This window comes from Furipterus horrens, unplaced genomic scaffold, assembly GCF_987537825.1.
Source record: "Furipterus horrens unplaced genomic scaffold, mFurHor1.1.pri manual_scaffold_11, whole genome shotgun sequence".
Lineage (NCBI taxonomy): Eukaryota > Metazoa > Chordata > Mammalia > Chiroptera > Furipteridae > Furipterus > Furipterus horrens.
The window spans coordinates 80,116,618-80,132,128 of record NW_028327181.1 but is presented as its reverse complement, the minus strand read 5'-3'; the positions used below and the strand labels follow the sequence as shown (position 1 = coordinate 80,132,128).

The window sequence follows — 15,511 nt, the reverse complement described above, 5'->3', positions numbered from 1 at the left end:
TACTCTTTCCCTCTTGGTCCTTTTGATTCAGCGAGCCCCATTCGAGAGTGCTAAGGTCCCCCGCAACTATAGTAAGCCTGCACTATGCACCCTATTTGCTAGCCCAACCAAGTGTGGGTGGGTTAAACGAGCCCCAGAAACTATTCCCTCCCAGATGGCAGGACCAGTCCCTACGTTAGGAACAACTTCTACAACTCTAAAAACTTTAAAAGCAACTGTCAGGCTGTATTTTTAAAAAATCAATTAAAATCTAATTTCAAAAATGTTCTTCAGAGCAGGGTGAGCAGTTCATTTAAATTATTTCTTCTGCTTGTTATTAACAAGGAGGCTACAAAAGAGAAAATAAAGGGTTATGCTTCCCAGAGCTCTTCTTCACGCATACCTGCTCCCTGCTTTGGCCCAAGTCCACCCCATGGGAAGACCTGAAATGCTAGAACAGGCCCTCAAACCAACCCCAGTTCACAAGGATCCATGTGGATGGGAAAACTTGAGACTTGAAGGTACCAAAGACATGGCAAACTCAGCAGCAGAGTAGACCATAGGGACAGGCCTGGCCCTGCCTCTCTTCCACACAGTTCTGAGGACTTGGTCCCAGCCTGCTGCTTGACCAACGTTAGGCAAATCAAAGTGACTCCCCTCAGGAAGAGGTCAGTCCCTGACTCTCCACAGTGTCTCTTCGAAGAACCAACGGCAGCCCCCTAGGCCTCTAGCACAGGTGAAGGCTGGCACCCTTAATGCAGGCCATGGGGCCTTCCAGGCTTTAGGACCAGCCTGCCATGCTCCTACTGGTGCATCTTTTGGTGCCGCAGGAGGTGATGCTTCTGGACAAAGATCCTTTCACACTTGGTGCAGCTGCAGGGCCACTCGCAGGTGTGGGTGTACTGGTACCGCATCACATCTGACAGGTGGCTGAAGCTCTTGCCGCAGTAACCACAGCTGGGGAACTGACTTTTCTTCCAGGAGATGTGGCCGGGCAGGGCAACCAGGTTGTCAGGCGAGAACCTTGCCTGGACACAGTGACCACCACTGGGACCCTCGGCAAGTGTTAGCACTGGTGGGTCACCAGGCTCACCCCACAGTTGAAGTTTCTCATGCAGACATCACACTCATGCTGTTTTGCCTTCTTGAACTGGGGCTTCAGCCATGGCCTGGGCCTAAGGCTGTCCTCTAGCTCTGAGGCAGTGGAAGACTCCCACCCTGAGTGGGTCCGCAGATAGATAGCCAGCTGTTGCTCACTGCGGAAGCTGGCCTCGCACTCAGGACATTCATAGGAAATGGAGGTATCTTTTTTAGCTTCAGGCCCTGCCCACATTCCTGACCCAGTTGCACTTGCCTATTAAATTTCTACTTTGGGGGTCAGCCCAGACTTCTGTCACTGCCAGGGTCTCTGCGGCCCTCAATGGGCTCCTCTACACTAGTGTCCTTGGGACCTGACTCCAGGAGGACAGAACTGCCCTGACTGTCCCAGAACTCAGTCTGCCGCAGGATCAGGAAAGCCTGCTCTTCAGCAATGCCCAACAACTCTCCGGGAAGATCCTTTGAGTGTCCTGTGGGTGGACACCAACAAAGCCGTCCTCCTCCAAGCCACCCAGCATCTCTGTACCCAACTCCGCTTCTCCTCTGGCTAGCCAAGGACCTTCAGATAAACCAGAGTCTCATAGTTGCTCATCATCACGTTTCTGTAAAGTTCCTTCTGCCAGTCCTCCAGATTCTCCTCCTGCTCTGAAAAATAGGCTTCATCATTTTTTGAGTGACTGGGACATCTTGGGGGCCTCAGCCATGCTGCCTGGGGGCAGCTGCAGGACCCAGAAATTCCTGTTCCTCAGCAGGTTCTCCAAGTTCTCCAGCCACTCTGCAGCAGGGTCCCCAGCATGGCCCACTTCCCCTGCAACTGGTTTCTGAACTCCACGGTCATCATCTTGAAGTTGGCCAGTGGCCAGCTTCTTGGCTGTCCCCATGAGTCTATCCAGGCTCTATAGCTGGGCGGCCTGGGACTCCATCTTTTTCTCCCCGGCCAGAATGGTGGCCACCACTGTCTTCAGTGAGATCTTTGTGGTCTGAAAACAGGAGCTTTTCTCTGTTGCTTGTGGAGGCAGCTGTTTCTTCCACTGACTCAATCCCTGCTGGCTTTGGCAGCCAGAAGTTGGGATTTATCTTCCTGGCACTGGAGCCCTGGGCTGGGGGGCCTGGTGTGGGGCTGGGACTCCTTGCTCCTGAGATCTCCCTCCTGATTTTTTTTTTTAAATTATTTATTTATTTTTAGAGAAGGGGAAGGGAGGGAGGGAGAGAGGGAGAGAAATATCCATGTGAGAGAGAAACATAAATAGGTTGCCTTTTGCAGGTGCACCACCAGGGATTGAACCCACAACCCAGGCATGTGCCCCGACTGATGACCCCTTGCTTTGAGGGATAACGTCCAACCAACTGAGCCACACTGGTCAGGGCTCCCTCCCAAATTTTTATCCAACACACATGGGTGAGGAACCAGCCCCTTCCGCATCTGTACCCCTTCTACCAGTCTGGATGGATGTGGTTTCTTTAATTCCGTAGTTGTCAGACTTCCATTCAACTCGATTTCTTTTTTCTCTTAATTTATTTTATTTTTTAAAGTATATTTTATTCATTATGCTGTTACACTAGTCCCAATTTTTTTCCCCTTTGCTCCCCTCTGCCCAGTACCCCCTCTTCCCTTCACAATCCCCTCCCTTAGTTCATGCCATGAATTGTGCATATAAGTTCTTTGGCTTCACCCTTTACTATATTATTCTTAACTTCTCCCTGTCTATTTTGTACCAACCAATTATCCTTCTTAATCCCTGCACCATTTCCCCATTTCTCCCCCTTCCCCCTCCCAGCTGATAACCCTCCAAATGAGCCCCATACCTATGATTCTGCTCCTATTCTCGTTTGCTTAGTTGGATTTTGTTTTTATTTTTTTAGATTCAGTTGTTGATAGTTGTGAGTTTGTTGTCATTTTAATGTCATAATTTTGATTTTCTTTTTCTTAAGTAAGTCCCTTTGACATTTCATATAATAATGGCTTAGTGATGATGAGCTCCTTTAGCTTTACCTTGTCTGGGAAGCACTTCATCTGCCCTTCCATTCTAAATGATAGCTTTGCTGGATAGAGTAATCTTGGTTGTAGGTCCTTGCTTTTCATCACATTGAATACTTCTTGCCAGCCCCTTCTTGCTTGCAAAGTTTCTTTTGAGAAATCAACTAATAGTCTTACAGGCACCCCTCTGTAGGTAACTCTCTGCTTTTCTTTTGCTGCTTTTAAGATTCTTTATTTTGAACCTTTGGCATTTTAATTATGATGTGTCTTGGTGTGGTCCTTTTTGGGTCTAGCTTGTTTGGGGCTCTCTGTGCTGCCTGAACTTGTATGTCTATTTGCCAAATTTGGGGAGTTTTCCTTCATTATTTTCTCACATAAGCTTTCAATGTCTTGCTCTTCCTCCTCTCCTTCTGGCGCCCCTGTGATTCGAATGTTGGCACATTTAAGGTTGTCCCAGAGGTTCCTAAGCCTCTCCTCATTTTTTTTCAATTCTTGTTTCCTCATTTTGTACTGGTTGACTGTTTCTTTCTTCTTTATGTTCCAAATCATTGATTTGAAATCCAGCTTCCTTCCCTTCACCATTGGTTTTGTGTGGATTTTCCTTCGTTTCATTTAGCATAGCCTTCATTTCTCCCTTTATGCATCTGTCAAACTTAAAGATATCTGTCAATCTGTTACAGAAACAGGGGAGTCCAAAAATCCCCGGAGTTTGTGGCTGGGGGATGGGGAGAAGGAAGCAGCTTTCAGAATGCCTCCACATGCCTGAGGCTGATGGCCGGTGTCTTTCATTATGTAAATTGCTTTAATGCATCCAAAGCCTCAGGTGGATGGGAGGAGTCTTGAACCAGGTGATGGTATGGAAAGCACACGGAGCCTACGTGGGGTTCTGCCAATGGTCAGAACTATTGGCAACACCCACTGCGTCAGAGGATGCAGTCAGGGATATATAGGCAGCTGCGAACACTTTAGGGGGGGGCACTCTCGGGGGCACACTCTGGGGCTGTCTCCCTTGCTGGTGAGTGTTCGCAGGGGTGCTCTGGAGAAGGAGAGGAGATCCACGCGATTTACAGAAAGAAGACAGTTCCAAGGAGGCTGAGAATCCAGGTGGTCCTGCATTGAGAGCTGGAGGGCACCACAGCACAGAAAGGACCTCGCCAATCAGATTGAGTGATTGGCAGCTGCTGGTAAAGCTGAACTGTGCCTAGGAAGTAGGGAAACGGTGTTTCTGACGCCCCCCTAAAACTGGTTAGGTTTGGTAGAGGGGAGGCAAGGATATGTGTAACTGTTAAATAAACAATTTTTCTTTTCACTCAAATATAATGTTCAGAGTTGTAATTTTGGCGGCGGGCAATCAGACCCCTAACTAAAGAGCCCATGGGTTTGTTTTCAATTGGAGCAGCCCAGGGGTTCTGTAAAAAATCCTGTGAGCATCTTTATCACCAGTATTTTGAACTCTACGTCTGTTAGGTTGGCTATCTCCTCATCTGTGAGGTTCGATATCTGCTCGTCGCTTATTTCTCCCAATGGAACCTTGATCCATTCCCCCATTTGGGCCATACTTCTCTGTCTCCTCATCTTGACAGGCTCCTGTGTTTATTTGCCTCTGTGTCTTAGGTAGAGCTGTTTCACCTGTTAGGTTGTAAGGGGCGGAGCCTTAGGTATTCATCAGTATAGGGCGACCTGTTTCACCACAGAGGAGGGGTCTGAGAGGGAACAATGCCACTTGCTCACCATGCACCCCTTTTCCAGGCACTTCTCCCCCTTCCATATGGGACTGGCACCTCTCTAGCTGTTGTCCTGGCTATCATTCCCAGAGTGGGTGGGTCTTCGGACATTCTAGGACCGTGCGGGCCCTTTAAACAAGCAGACTCTGCTGAGACACTGGCAGCTTCTTCCACCTCCCTAACCCCCACTGATTTTCACAGTCAGAAGTAATGAGGCTTTATTTTCCCCAGCTCTGGACGCATGAGCTGTGTGGTCTGGTCTGGTGCTGGGATCGCTTCCCAGGTGTTCCTCCCAACTTTTTATAACGTGAGACCACGTCTTTCACTGGCCTGCTGCTGCCGCCGCTGCTGCCACCACCACCACACCACGTCCTTTTTGCCCCGGCTCCATCCCTCCTACCTGTCTGGATGAGTATTTCTTCATTATTATTATTGTTTGTTGGACTGCTATGCAGCTCGATTTTCTGGAACTTCTGGTTGTCTCTAGTTTTGAGGTAGTTGTATTCCTTCTTAGTTGTGGAGGGAAATACAGTGTGTCTGTCTAGACCTCCATCTTGGATGGAAGTCCTCACTGCCTGTTGAACTTGATTTCTGAGTAATAGTTGTTCTATATTTTAGTTGTAATTTTGATGTGGTTGGGAGAAGAAGTGAGCCATGTCTGCCTATGCTGTCATCTTGACCAGAAGTCCTCCCCATTTCTGTATTAATGCCCCATAGTTCCATAGTTGGAACCTGGGTCTCTTTGTCAGAGGACTGTCCTCAGTACCAGAGTGCTCTTGTTCAGAGAGCCATGAGATCCTGGGAATATGTGCACACCTGAGACTACCTTTAACTTCAGCCATTAATCTCATTAGGGTTTACTTGTATATGAAGAATCATGAATAAGTCATTTTAAGATTCTTCTTTTCTTTTGATAGTTTTATTTCAGTGTGTCTAGGAATGAATTTCTAAGTTTTGAGATGGGTATTGAAGGATGAATAGAAGTTTGTTTCCAGAGGGAGACAGAAACAGTACAAATATTGGACTAAAATCAGATTTCTTTTTCATCACAGTCAGAGAATATACTAATGTAGCCCAAAACTGGTTAAAATATTTTGATACAGAATAATCAGGCATTTATATTGATTTCATCTATAGTTACATGTATGCTTCTTTAGGGGTGGAAGGAAGAAGGAAGGAAGTATTAAAGGAAAGAAATATTGAAGGAAGAAAGGAAGAAGAGAAAAAGGATCTTCTATGCTACATCTTTCTATGACTTGAACAAGTATAGCATATGTTCAATAAGACAAATATAAAATTCTGTTGACCACATAGTCCTATTAGACATGAGAAATTTCATATGAGGACTAGTCAGTACTGCATTCCTGGGTGTTGAATAGAGTTATTTCTTAGCATCTGTAAAAATGTCTAAACAATAGTTACAAAAATTAGTATTTTACTACCAAGACAAAGCAGAGAACAGAAGCACTGATCTAACAGAGTCTCAAAAAGTTATAAAAAGTGTCATTATAGTGAAATGATTAAAATAAATGTTTTTCCTTCTTTTTCTCTGAATACATAGCAATTGTCAAAATTTCCACAAATGAACAGTCAGCTCATATTTGCTCATCCAACTTAGAGTCCTAGATGGGGCCTAGAGGAGAGTATGAAAGTTAAACCAAGTGTTTTAAAATATGTTGCTCAAGGGACCCTTTTTTTCCGTATGCTTCCTATATTAGTTTCCGAGGGCTATTGCTTAAAACAATAGAAATTTATTCTGTTAGAGATCTGGAGGCTAGGACTCTGAAATCAAGGTGTCCGCAGGGCCATGATATTTCTAGAGTATCTAGGGAAGAATCCTTCATTCCCTCTTCCTAGTTTCTGGCGGTTTCCTGCAATCCTTAGCTTTCCTTGGCTTGAAGATGTATCATTCCAATTACTGCCTTTTTCACAAGGCATTCCTCCCTCTGTATGTCTGTATCCTTGTCCAAATTTTTCTCTTCGTATAAGGACACCAGTCATTGGATCAGGGTCCACCCTTATCCAGTATGACTTCATCTGAGATTGTTTACATCTGCAAATACACTATTACCAGATAAGGTCATATTCACAGGTTCCAGGTGGACATGAATTTTGGGGGAACACTAGTCAACCCGTATAGTTTCCTTACCAATTTTGGGAAGGAAATTTTGTTCTGCATAATTTTTCAATTCTTCACCTGGAAGTAGTTGGCAGAAGCCAGTAAAATTTTAATTTAAAAATTTACTTCCTCTAGTCTGAAATCTTTGAGATGACAGTAGCTTAGTTTAATGATTGTCTAGTCAAATTTTTTTCCCTTTTATGTAAAAAAGAACTCTAATTTTTTAACTATTCTACCAAGGATCTGGTTTGAGTGTTGGAAGATAAAATTCTCTTGCCACAACCTTTAGGTGACCTGTGACCACTTTGACTGACTGTCATTCTTGAAATGTTAATTTAGTTTGTTTTCATAGAAGTACCTCTTTTGAGGTTTCAGCCTGAATTCCTCAAAATAACACTTTGTTTTTTACTTTCAAAACCTGCCAATGTTTAAAATAAAAGTATTTTGATGAAAAGTAAAATTATCTTCATGACAGATTTTGAGGCTTCCTTTGGAGTTCAGAGAATGTCAACTTCCTTTAGCTCTGTTAATGATTACACCCATAAGTAGACAGGAATGAGCCTAAGGCATGTGACATTTTCTGCAACCCTCAAGGCTCTTGTGACCAACACATGAGGCAAAGAGCCTTTAACTCAGAAGTTAAGAGAGCCATGAAAGAGGCTTCTTAAAGAAATAAAATTTAGGAAATATAAAAAAAGTTGAGATGGGAAGAAGGGAAGCCTTGATTGGCAGAGGGGCCTCTCTGTGACATTAGACCTAAAGTATTTGCCTAAGTGGGTTGGAGGGACTAGCCCAAGAAGGTTTCTGAAGTACAGAATCTGGCAAATGTTTCTGTATTGGGTTTCTAGTGGCTTGGAGAAAGGAGGTGAGACCTGGAGTGAAGAAATACATTGGAAAATTTCAGTAGAAAGCATCTGGTTGTTTCAAAGGTTAAGGGATAGATCTAACTTGAACTGTTGTATTTCTGCTACCTAGCTTAGTGCCTGGCATTAAAACATACTGAATAAATATTTTTGAAAGAAAGAAAACAAACCTGGAAACGTAGTTTCTTAATTTGTGACAAACTGATGTGGGTTATTTGTAACCATGTCCTTATTTAAGGCTGGATATTGCTATGCTTTATAGTTGAGTTGTTTTTGTTTTATAAAAAGTCTGTTGGGCTTATATGGTATCTTAAGGAAGGAGTTATGGGGAAAGGTGTCTGCAGGAAACATGTAGGAAGAACGTATGAGGACATGGTCCTCAGAGAAGAAAACGTTTTTAGGAAAAGTAGGAAGTTATCCAAAAGAAAACCTTCAGTTGGATATTGTCTTGAGCCCTATTTTAATTATATTTCTTTTTGCTTGGAGTTTTAGAAATTCTGAATACAGATGAACAATTATTCCTATTGAAAAAAATAATAATTTGGGACCAAAAAATCTTCTAGTAATATGTATAGCTATTCCCAGCACTATATTTGAGTAGAAATGTGAGGTAAGTAAATTTTAGAAGCTTTCCAATCAAATTTTACATGCCTTTCTTCAATTCTTTTTTGAAAAATCCTCACCTGAGGTATGTTTATTGATTTTAGAAAGAGGGGAAGGGAGAGTGGGAGAGGAGGAGAGAGAGAGAGAGGGACATCAATTATTTGCCTCTTGTAAGTGCCCCGACCTGGGGAGCCAACCCACAACCTAGGGATGTGCCCTGGCCCAGGATCGAAGTCGCGACCTTTTGGTGTACAGGACAACACTCCAACCAGCTGAGCCGCTCTGCCAGGGCTCTCCAATTCTTTAATTCAATACAACGTTTGAGGCTTGATATGACTTAGGCTGAGGTGTAGAAAATTGGACAAGGATCCTAACTTTAAGGAACTCAGAATCTATAATGCAATAAGGATTTTATGAGCAATATATGGATAGTGCACGGATAAAGCCATCACTAGCTATGCTTTGAAGCCTTTACAGAGGAGACTCAATGTGAGTTGAGTCTTAAAGGATGAGAGGTGTTTGCCTGTTCACTATGAACCTGGTCTGTTCTTCGCTTGCTTTGCCCATTGGGAGTGATTCCACCACCTCTCTGCAAATTGTTGAAGATCAATCTTTTAATAATGACAACACTACATATCAAATTTTGTGGGATATCACTAAAATTACACTGAGTTAATGAGACAAATAACCATAGCTTTAAATATGTTTATTAAACTGTCCGGTAGTCTTGCTCTGAGAAATCACCTGGCGACTATTCTAGGATTAAACAATGGGTTTATTGAAGAAAAAAATGGGGGAAGGGGGTTGGAGAAAAGAGGAAACTTAGGAGCAAGGGAAGGGAAAAGTGAAAAAAAAGGGGGAGTGGAGATTGGCAGTCAGCCACACAAGCCCGGTGGAATCACCTACCTGAGACACTGCAGGTGCAGTCTCCACACTTTGCCAAACACATATTTCCATTAGGGTGAGTTTACTCACCCACACATTCAGCAGGTTATTTATACCTCCCTGCTTTTCCCCCACCAGGCCAGTCAATATATTGTGCTAGGTCCATCAACGTTTCTTCTGGGAACGAGCAAAGTTCATTTTTATTTACTACGGGAGGGGCTAGGACCCGGTTAATTTGCATACACCAAAAGTCCAAGTGGGCATTCCAGCTGCCTCCATGTTCTGACATAAACAAGAAAGAATTAAAGTAAATTAAATAAGCATAACTCAACATGTTCTAAAAACACAACAAAATAAACCCCGTAAGGCAAAAAGAAAGAATTAGTAAAGTCCAAATAACTTAAAGGATAACAAAAATAAGAGCCGTTTCTTTTTGAATATCAATAAAAATAGAAAAACATCTGGTGAAGTGAAAGAAAGAAAGACTACAAATATAATAAGAATGAGAATTGGTTTTAACCACAGATACAGAAGAAATGTTAAACATAAAATACTATGTAAAATCATAAATATAAATGTTAATACATTAAAAAGATATTAACATGGGGTGATTTTATTTAAAAATTATAAATGAACAAAACTGACTTTGTTTTACATGTTTTGTTAGATTTAAACGTGTTTCATTTTTTGAGTAATTTAAATTGCATTGTATTTTTAAATTGATTTGAGAGAGAGAGAGAAAGGAAGGGGGAGAGACAGAGAGAGGAGAGAGAGACAGAGAAAGGAGAGAGAGACATTGATTTATCGTTCCACTTATTTATGCATTCATTTGTTAATTCTTGCATGTGCCGTGACCTGGGATTAAACCCGAAATCTTGGCATATTAGGACAGCGTACTAACCAAGTGAGCTACCTGGCCAGGGATGTATTGTGTTTTTAATTTCCGTTTCCATGTGTTCACTACAACTATACAGAAATATAATTGATTTTTGAGTGTTTATTGTATATCCTATAACTTTGCTGAACTCATTCTAGAGCTTTTTGTAAATGCATTCCTTGGGATTTTTACATATACTATCATGCCATCTGCACAAAGGCAGAGTTTTATTTTTTCTTTTCCAATCTGTATGCCTTTTGTGTCCTTTTCCTGCCTTATTGTACTGGCTAGTTCTTCCAGTACTATGTTGAATAAGAGTGATAAGAACAGACATTCCTTATTTATTTCCCATTTTAGGAAGAAAAAATTCAGTCTTTCACTATTAAATATGATGCTAGCTGGGTAGATATTTTATCAACTTGAGGAAATTCCCTGCTATTTCTAGTTTTCAGAGAGTTTTTATCATAAATAGGTATTGAATTTTGTGAAATACACTTTCTGCATTAATTGATAATCTGTTTTTTTCTTCTTTGCTTTATTTATATGGTGGGTTACACGGATTGAATTTTGAATGCTGAACCAGCTTTACCGCTCTAGAATAAATGCCACTTAACCATTAGATAATTCTTTTTTACATATTGCTGACTTCTCTTTGCTAATGTTTTGTTAAGGACTTTTGGCTGCATTTTCATGAAGGATGTTGGTCCACATTTTTTTTTTTTTTTTTTTTTTTGTACTGTCTGTCAGGTTTTCATATCAGGGTAATGCTAGTCTCATAAAATGGGTTGGAAAGAGATCCAAAGTCTTATTTTCTGGAAAGATTGTGTAGAATTGTTGTTGATTCCTCTTTAAATGTTTTATAGAATTCTCACTAAAACCGTCTGGACCTGGAGGTTTCTTTTTTTTTCTTCTTCTTTTTTATAAGTATATTTTATTGATTATGTTGTTACAGTAGTCCCGATTTTTCCCCCTTTGCTCCCCTCTGCCCAGGACCCCACTTCCCTCCAGCAATACCATCCCACTTAGCTTATGTCCATGGGTCATGCATATAAGTTCTTTGGCTTCACCCTTTCCTATATTATTCTTAGCTTCCCCCTGTCTATTTGGTTCCTATCAATTATGCTTCTTAGTTCCTGCACCATTTCCCCATTTCTCCCACACCCCCCTACCAGCTGATAACCCTCCAAATGATCCCCGTACCTATGATTCTGTTCCTATTCTGGTTTGCTTAGTTGGATTTTGTTTTTATTTTTTGATTCAGTTGTTGATAGTTGTGAGTTTGTTGTCATTTTAGGGTTCATAGTTTTGATCTTCTTTTTCTTAAATAAGTGCCTTTAACATTTTATATAATAATGGCTTGGTGATAATGAATTCCTTTAGCTTTACCTTGTCTGGGAAGCACTTCATCTGCCCTTCCATTCTAAATGATAGCTTTGCTGGATAGGGTAATCTTGTTTGTAGCTCCTTGCTTTTCATGACATTGAATACTTCTTGCCAGCCCCTTCTTGCTTGCAAAGTTTCTTTTGAGAAATCAACTGATAGTCTTACAGGCACCCCTTTGTAGGTAACTCTCTGCTTTTCTTTTGCTGCTTTTAAGATTCTCTCTTTATCTTGAACCTTTGGCATTTTAATGATGCTGTGTCTTGGTGTGGTCCTTTTTGGGTCTAGCTTGTTTTTGACTCTCTGTGCTTCCTGGACTTGTATGTCTATTTCCTTTGCCAGATTAGGTAAGTTTTCCTTCATTATTTTTTCACATAAGCTTTCAATTTCTTGCTCTTCCTCCTCTTCCTTCTAGCACACCTATGATTCAGATGTTGGCATGTTTAAAGTTGTCCCAGAGGTTCCTAAGCCTCTCCTCGTTTTTTTCAATTCTTGTTTCCTCATTTTGTACTGGTTGACTGTTTCTTTCTTCTTTATGTTCCAAATCATTGACTTGAACCCCAGTTTCCTTCCCTTCACCATTGGTTTTGTGTGGATTTTCCTTCATTTCATTTAGCATAGCCTTCACTTCTTCCCTTATGCATTTGCCATACCTAAGCATATCTGTCAAGCCTGTGAGCATCTTTATCACCAGTGTTTTGAACTCTACATCTGTGAAGTTGTTTATCTCCTCATCTATTAGGTTGGCTATCTCTTCATCGCTTAGTTCTCCCACTGGAACCTTAATCCATTCCCTCTTTTGGACCATACTTCTCTGTCTTGACAGGCTCCTGTGTTTATTTGCCTCTGTGTCTTAGGTCGGGCTGTCTCACCTGTTACGTTGTAAGGGGCAGAGCCTTAAATGTTTGTCAGTATGAGTGAGCTGTCTCACCACATTGTGGTGCTGTACATGGGGGAGGGGTCTCAGAGGGAACAATGCCCCTTGCTCAGCACTCGCCCCTTTCCCAGGCACCTCTCCCACTTCTGCATGGGACCGGTGCCTCTCTAGCTGTTGCCCTGGCTGTTGTTCCCAGAGTGGGTGAGTCTGCAATGTTCTAGCACTGTGGGGGCCCTTTAAACAAGCAGACTCTACTGAGAGACCAGCAGTTTCCTTCTCTGCCCCAAGCCTCTCTGGTTTTCACAGTCAGAAGCAATGAGGCTTTATTTTCCCCAGTACTGGAACTATGAGCTGTGAGTTCTGGTCTGGTGCTGGGAGTGCTCCCCAGATGCCCCTCCTTACTCTTTAAAACATGTGACTGCGCTCTCTGTGGGCCTGCCACCAGCACTGCTGCTGCTGCTGCCGCCGCAACCACACCACATCCTCTCTGCCCCAGCTCTGCTCCTCCTACCTGTCTGGATGAGTACCTCTTCTCTATGTCTTTGTTTCTTGGACTTCCATGAAGCTGTTTTCTGGGACTTCTGGTTGTCTCTAGTTTTGAGATAGTTGTATTCCTTTTTAATTGTGGAGCGAGATGCAGCATGTCTGTCTAGGCCTCCATCTTGGCTGGAAGTCCTGGAGGTTTCTTTTTTGAGACTTAAATTACAGATTAAATGTCCTTAAGAGTTATAGAGCTATCCAAACTATTTCTTTCATATTGAGTGAGTTATGGTAGTTTGTGCTGTTCAAGAAATTGGAATGTGCAATATTTACTTAGTCTAAAAATACCACCCTACAAAATAGTTATGGATGATAAAGAAGACAACAGTAACTACACTTTGAAAAAGTCTGACAGACAACACCTTAACTAACTAATCAAGGTTTACATCACTAGCAATGGGCAAAACAAAATCATGTACCACCTGATAGAGTACAACGAGAAGAACATGTAAAATCCCTTTTGTGCTATTCCTGCCCAAGATAAATATCCTAAATCCAATCACAAGGAAATATCAGATAAGCCCAAGCTTAGCAACATTCTGCATAATTGTCCTTTAATCTTTAAAAATGTCAAAATTATGAAAGTCAAGGAAACAATGAGATAGTATTCTCTCGACTGAAGGGGACTAAAGAAAGGCAACAGCTACATTCAAGAAGTGATCTCAGACTGGATCATTAAGCTATAAGGGCAATTTTGGGACAAATTGTGAAATTTTATAGGCTGGTAGGAAGCAGATGGTGGTATGTATCAATGTTAATTTTCTGATTTTGATGGTTGGACTAGGTTATATATCTGAATGTTCTTGTTTATAGAAAATACATATTTGGGGGTGATGAGACATCAGGTTGTCAATTTACTCTCAGATGGTTCAGAAAAAATATTTTTGACTTAAAAAAAGAACTTTTCTGTAAATTTTAAATAATTAAAAAATTTTGCAAATGAATTTTTTCTAGATAGTCTCTCCCCATTTTGATGACTCTATTATTAGTGCTCCTAAATATTGATTAATATATTTTATATGCATTTATATTGAATATCATCTACTTATTTAGGAATCTTTCTACCTTTTGTATATTTATTTCCTCTCTTAATAACCACTTATAAACATTAAAATTTTTGGAACATGAATTATCTGAATAGTTGAATTGCCTGTTTCAATTTAAATCATGGAAAAACTTTAAATCATCTCTCTGAAGTAATATAATGGATTCAGGAACCAAGTCTGAGCTGATTGCTCATTCACACCAATCAGTAGCCCCCAGGATTCATAGAAATAATGTGTTTTGGTGGGAAAATGAGTCACTTCACCAACCGCAGCTGGGTTCTCAAACCCAGAGCACAATGAAAATGGGGAAATCTGAGTAAAGCACAAAGAGTCTGTATCTGAACAAGAGTTCACACTCTTCCTGTGCTGCACATCGTGAAATGGAAACATTGTTTCCTGGGAAAAGGGCCAGATTCCACAAATGAAATGGTTTTTCCTAGATGTGTACAGCTGCTAAATCCTTACTGTTCTTATTGAGAGTGTGTTGTTTTAAAGATCTGGTCTTGGTTCCAACTGGAAAGTTGAAAGGAAGGTGGGGAGCCTTCTGTGAGCAACAGAATGAGTTTAACAGAAAGTCTTCTCGAATACCAGGGCTTGACTGGTTCAAGTATGAGAAAGTGCAAAGGGTTATACACGTTTCTTGATACCAATGGTACGTCCCTTTATATGGACGAACATATTCCATCCTCAAACAACCTTAGCTTTTTAAAACACCCTCACCAGAGGATATGCTTACTGATTTTAGAGAGAGAGGAGGGGAGAGAGAGAGAGAGAGAGAGAGAGAGAGAGAGAGAGAGAGAGAGAGAGAGATCAATTGGTTGTCTCTCCTGTGTGCCCTGACTGGGATCAAACCCACAATCTTTTCTTGTATGAGACGATACTCCAACCAACTGAGCCACTCAGCCAGGGCCTTTCCAAACTATTATTGACATTCCCTCAAGTCAATTTTCTTTTTAAAATTCCAATCAGTTTCCCTCTTTTGGTTGCGATCCTTAATTAGTGCCTTATCACCTTTAGGATAAAGTTCAAACCTCTTAGCATGACTTTCAGGATGCACTCTGATTGGGCAACATTTTTCTGCCCAGCCTCACCTTTAGTCTCTCTGTCTCCAAATATCCTTTAGCCTCGACAGGATATTTGCCATGGCAAACAGCCATGAGGGCTCAGACATCCTCATACCTTTACCAAGATTTTTCCTCTGTTTAGAATCCCAACCCCCAGCTAGCTTTTTCTTCTTGGCAAATGCCACAGCTCAACTCCTTTGAAATGTCCCCTGACACACTATGTAAACAGAAGTACTCTTTCCTCTGCGCTATCACTGTTCATTATATATGGTGCCTTTTATGGCTATCATCCCATTAAATTGTAGTTGTTGAGGTACATGTCTAGCTCTCATATTACACTGCAAGTTCCTGATAGCAAGGACCATGTCTTTCCATCTTTGGGTCCCCATCTCCTGGTACTGGGACGAGCACTTCATAGGAACTTGATAAATATTTGTTAAATGTTTGTTTGAGTGAATGATGTTCAAAAAGATTTCTC

At 41.5% G+C, this 15,511-nt stretch overlaps 1 pseudogene; it reads right to left on the bottom strand.

Moving 5' to 3' along the window:
• Window positions 1-731: 731 nt before the first annotated feature.
• LOC149998495 (zinc finger protein 212 pseudogene) lies at window positions 732-12,442 on the bottom strand (annotated as a pseudogene).
• Window positions 12,443-15,511: the final 3,069 nt, after the last annotated feature.